Raw genomic sequence first — 5,951 nt, forward strand, 5'->3', positions numbered from 1 at the left:
GAAACTATAAAATAGCAAATTTTTTGTTATGTTCAGTCTCTACATCTTGGAATGATTTGTTAATATGCAACCACAAATAACTATTAGAGACCTCGTTAATACAGAGATTATTCTACAGTATCGACCTAGTTATGTCACTGGCAGGGAATCTGTCATGACTGACCTCTGCCTGTAGGATAAAGGTTCACAGTCTGACCCATGTTGCACATATCCTTTGCTTCAGCCACAGTAAACTGCTCATAGGTCTCAGAACATACCAAGTGACTATATTATCCTGTTTCCCGTTTCCTCTCCCTAGAATATTACACATTCTGTTAGAATTAATTGCTCCTCTCCTAGGTAGGAACAGGCCCAAAGGAACGGGTAGGGATGGGCAGGAAAGATAGAGAAAGCACACAGACATGAGGAAGCAAAGAAAAGTAAATATAATAACACAGGAGACGGCCGCTGTAAGAATAACAGAAATTCATTGGCTCCAAAGAGAACAGACCGTGCACTGTAGCAAAATGTGGACTTGCCCATGAAGGGGATGGAAGACGTTCCCTGTAAGAGAAATCACTTTGATCCTTGGGTTGGGAGTAACATTTGTAGCTGGGGGGAATGATGGTAGAAACCTAGGTGAAAACTTGCTGTTGCTATTTCTGGTCAATCAACATAAGCAGCCGGAGGCACAGGCAGATGCCTAGGGCCCTGCTCCTATGGGTGCCCATCACGCCATAGCCTCTGGGTACATTTACAAATATGATTTTTAGATGTCATTTTTGGCTCTCAGAACTTGCGGCTCTCAGAGTGACTTCACTCTCTGCCTTTAAATTAGGTTTCCCTGAGGAATGTCAGGCATTCTATGACGAAACCCGATCAACCCGGCTGAAAATTTCTATTAAATCTTTCCAGAATCTTGTTTTTATTTTTCCTGGCTGAGTGGCCCTTTGCTCTGAGCAAGTTTGTAGGGGAGAAACCTTTGCTAAAGGCAGCAAAGCTGAGAAATATTTAACAGTGTGTGAATCCAGCAGACAGCTCCGGGACTGTGAGGGAAGGGAGGGGGCCGTTGTACTCTTATGAAGACGGAAATGTTTTAAAATGCAGTCATTAACTGGTGGAATCTTCTAGAATTGGCGGTTCCCTACTGGGAATTTGGGTTAAGTTTCTCGGGGGGGGGGGGGGGGGGCGTGTAACAAAACCGTGCATCCTCATGGGAAGCCAGAAAAGAGGACTCAAAGCAGTAGAGCGTGGTCTTCTCCGCGCAATGGGGCTGACACAGAAGCAATGCCTTCTCCCTTCATTATTCGGATGGAAGGTGGGAAAGGTTGCCTGTGGCTGAGACAGGTAGAAGTTGTAGTTAACAGCGGGAAAGCAGTTCTGCCAGGGCTAGCCAGCGGCCATGTGTTACTCATTTATCCTGCAAGAGTTCTGACACAGTTAAGAGTCTGGGTAGGTTTTAAAAGAGCACCCTAATCACTGTCTAGGGCTCCAGGTAGTTGATTAGAGGGATAATAGATTAAAGGAGAGTAAGATGCACGTTGTATCTTGCTGTCACTGAGCCATGGATCTTTTAGGTCCTGGAAGAGGTCCTAGCACTGATGATAATAAGATTCCTTACTTTGATTGTCTCAGGTCATAAAGAGACTTTTTAATATGAAATCCATGCCAGCTAGCATTTGATCTGGCTTATGAATTTCTAGAACTAATAGATGTAACCCAGAGTTGTCATTTTAACTTTTATTTATATGGCTTGTTGGTTTGCCTGCCTGCTTTGCTTGCACGCTCTCTCTCTCTCTCTCTCTTTCCCTCTCTCCTTCCTTCCACCCCTTCCTCTGTGTTCCAGGAACACGTTCAGGAATTTGGTAGTGCCTGTGCCGTGCGGGATGACCCCAGATCAGATGCTAGCAAGCCCAGATCCCAGAGATGTTTACTGCTGCGGGCTCCCAAGCATCAGCCGAAGGCAAATCAAGCTTCCAAGGTCTTCAGTGGCTGCAGGCTCCCAGAGCTGCTTCAGCACCTCCATGCATGGGAGGTCCCCAGCCTGGGGTGTGCTGGAGACCCAGCTCATCGCACCTTCTCACCTCCCTGGCTGCCTCAGTCACCATCCGAAGCCTAAGCCTCAAGATCACCATCACTGGCCAGGTTGCCCTAAAATGCCCTCATCTGACCTCATCTTCCACCTTTCTCCCTCCTCCTAAATCATTCCCAAAGTTCCCTTTGAAATTCATAGTCCATTATCAACAAAGTCCTAGTGTACCAGAACATTCCATTCCTCTTCTTGCTCTAACTCAAACATTTCCTGTGTAGGGCCAGGAAGTACCTATTTTAGGCTTTGCGGGCCATACAGTCTTTGTTGCAACTACTTAACTTTGCCATTCTAGTGCAAAAGCAGTCGGAGAAAATACGTCAACAAAGTGTTCCAATAAAACTTTATGTACAAAGCCAGGGGCAGGCCGGACTTGGCCCAAGGGTGGTAGCTTTCCAATCCCTGATCTAACAAAAACCTGGCTACCCCCCACAGGACTCCTGTTTGCCTCAGCTTTCAGGCGAAGGTGGTTTCTCCCTCTTGCAGTTGTCCTAAATCACAGCTGTAAATTGCCAGTCTCTCTGTTATGTGCCTTATTCTTCAGTGGCTTGAGCACTTAAGTCACTTCTCTCTCACCCCTCTCACCATTCTTGGAGACTTCAGAATTTCAGACACCATCCACCCAACGCACTGGTCTCTCGGTTCCTGACTCTTTCGCAGCCACTGATCTCTTATTCCACCTCATCTCAGCCACCCCATCACGAAGCCACGTCCTAGACCTTGTTATTACCCAGCGCATTTCCACCATCTCAGTTTCAAACGCCACCTCTCCAAACATCACCTCCTAGTCTCCTGCATATCTAGTAATCCCAGCCCAGGAATTCCCGGATTTTAATGAAACCTCAAATTACACACCACTTCCTGAATGTCCCTCCTTCCCTCCTACGCTTGACCTTGTCGCTCGTCACCGCTCCTCAGAAAACACACCGGCCTGTCTGCCCTGCTGCCCTTCTGTCTTCTCATCATACGCCAACCCTGGCTAAACCCAGATATGTTCTAAATCTGTACCTGCTGCAGAGCGAGTTAGCGTGGCAGAAAGGAATCACACCGCCACACACACTGGATTCGCTGTGGGGTGAATACAGCAAAACCACAAAGATCCCAGTCCTCGTGGAGCTATCGTTCTAGGGAGAGAGAAAAAACAGTAAGTAGGATAAAGCATTAAAGTATAGAGTAAGGTATAGCATGGAGTTACAGATGAATTCCAAGGAGAAAACATAAAGTAGGGAAGGGAGTTACGGGATGAGGGAAGGTTGTAAAGTTTTAGATAAGCTGGCCTACTGAGAAGATGGCTTTTATGTGAAAACAAGAAGGGTGTGAGGACAAAGAGCTATGTGTACATCTTAGGGAAGAACATCCCAAGCTGAGGAACACTTCACATGCAAAGGTCTTGTGATGGGCATGTACCTGGCTCATGAGAGACACAACGAAGAAGCCTAAGTAGCTCAAGCAGAGTGTATGATGGGGACAGTAGGAGGGGATGTGTTCAGAAAAGTTAACAGGACTATGTTTGTTACCTGTTGCTAACAAATGACCACAGACTTTGAGGCTCAAAACAACACCCATTTATTAGCTTACAGTTTTCTTGGGCCAGGAGTCCATTCTCAGCCTAACGTCCTCTGCTGAGGTCTCACAAGGCTCTAGTCAAGGTGGCAGTGGGGCCGTGTTCTCATCTGGAGACTCAACTAGGGAGGGATCCACTTTCAAGCTCACTCAGGTTGTTGGAATTCATTCCCTTGCAGCTGTAAGACTGAGAGCTGTAGGGGTTTCTTGTTGGGCCTCAGCAGAGCCCACTCTCAGTTTTGGAAGCTGCATAGAATTCTCTACCAGATGGCCTACTCTATAGACAGGTCACAACATGGCAGCTTGCTTATTTAAGGCCAGCAGGAGAGTGAGAGAGTCTGCTAGCAGAGGAGTGCTACATAAAGTTACATAAATGTAATCACGGGAGTGACATCTGACACCTTTGCTGTATTCTGTTGGGGGGAAGCCAGTCACAGCTCCCACCAACAGTCAAAGGGAGGGGATCACACAAAGGCATGGACACACAAAGGCATGGGGACCCCTGGGAGTCTGTCTGCCACAGAGACTCAGATCACGTAAGGGATACATGGGCCCTTGTAAGGACTTTGACTTTTTCTCTGATTGAGACTGGGAGCCGTTGGAAAGTTTTGAACTGAGGAATGACATATGATTGTGTTTTAACAGGGTTGATTGGGTTGAGATGACAGGTTGAGAATAGACTTCGTGGGGCTAGAAACAGAAGCAGGAAGACCAGTTAAGGACTATTCCAATAATCCAGATAAAAGTTGACAGAGGTAAATTTGGAGTGGGAGGTAAAAATGGGGAAGGAGAAGCCATATTCTGGATATATTCTGAAAGCTGAGCCAACATGATTTGCTAGCACATCAGCAGTAGAATGTGAGAAAAAGAGAGGAGTCCAGAGTGTTCCCAAAGTTTTTAGCCTGAACAACCATAAGGATAGAGTTGCCATAAATTACGACGGGAACATCAAGGAAAAGCAGGTTTGAGGGAGAATATCAGGAGCTCTATTTTTGATATGTTTGAATGGCCAGCCACTTGATGGCAAGTAAATTACACTGGACACAGTCCGTTCTGGAAGGAGGAGTGATCTGTCCCTATCGGAACTGACAGCAATCCTGGATATGGGTTTGCATTCCACACCTGCCGCACATCTGTGAGTGCAGTGGTCTGAGTGCTTACAGAGTGCTTCATTTATAGGCATGGGACCCCAGATTAACATTGTCTTGCACCGAAAGACCCATTTTATGGCAAAGGAAGTATGGCAAAGGGCACCCATTGTCCCACCCATACAGTGGGTTCTCCCATTACCTGGAAGCAGTAAGAATGTTGGGATGGCTTATTCAAGGTTTCAAAAAGGCATGAGCTTGGGGATTCTGTCCTTCAGGATGGAACTGCTGGCTGGTGCAGAGAGCTGTGTCTCTAATAGCCAGACTTCATGGGTCCAGGGACGAAGGGATAAAAAGTAGGATTGCCCTTCTCACCATCACCATCAGCACCCATCAGTCCTGTGACTCTAAGTTCTAATGGATTGAAAATTCTGGTTCCAGATGATTGCTTTGACCTGAACACAGTAAAGCTTCCACGGAAGCTAAACTGTAGCAAGTCGGCGGCCTGGGCATTTTGGTCTCAAGATGGGAGACTACCAGGCAAGGAAGGAGTTCCCGTACCGGCAGGAGAAATCAGTTCTGATTATCATGAAAAGCTCCTTGTTGCTGCTGCAATGTGACAGGGAGACGCATATCTGGAATTCAGGGAATTCACGGGGGCATCACGTAAGTGCTCCAGGATGGGCACGTCCGACTCAGTGGGTCCACTGTGGACATGACGAGATCTGACAGCTGCAAGAGATTGGCCAGCAGACATGAGTGGTGCTCGTTATCATACCCCACCTCTTGCCTCCGATTCTCGCCACAGGAGCGGTGGACAGTTCGATCTATGCTGCAGGGTCCTGTCTCAAGCACCTTTTAGAACTCTCTCTACCTCAGAACTCTCTCTGAAGCTGCGCGAGCTCACTCGGGTGGGGACGTCGTAGCTGGAAAACTCGAGGGATTTCATGCCTTCAGAAGCCACCCCAGAGTAACAGCAGATAGACCCTAATTGATAATGCCCAGCCTCCTATGTTTGCTTTTCTTCAACTTTTATTGAGATATAAAGGACATGTAACATTATAGTGGTTTTAGATTTACAACATAATGATTTGAGATACAGCACAATGATTTGATTTCACAGGTAGTGAAATGATTACCACAATAAGTTTAACATCCATCACCGAACATACACTTTTTTTTTCTTGTGATAAAAAATTTTTAAGATTGATTCTCTTAGCAACTTTCAAATA

Source organism: Prionailurus bengalensis, chromosome D3 (genome assembly GCF_016509475.1).
Source record: "Prionailurus bengalensis isolate Pbe53 chromosome D3, Fcat_Pben_1.1_paternal_pri, whole genome shotgun sequence".
Taxonomy (NCBI): Eukaryota; Metazoa; Chordata; class Mammalia; order Carnivora; family Felidae; genus Prionailurus; species Prionailurus bengalensis.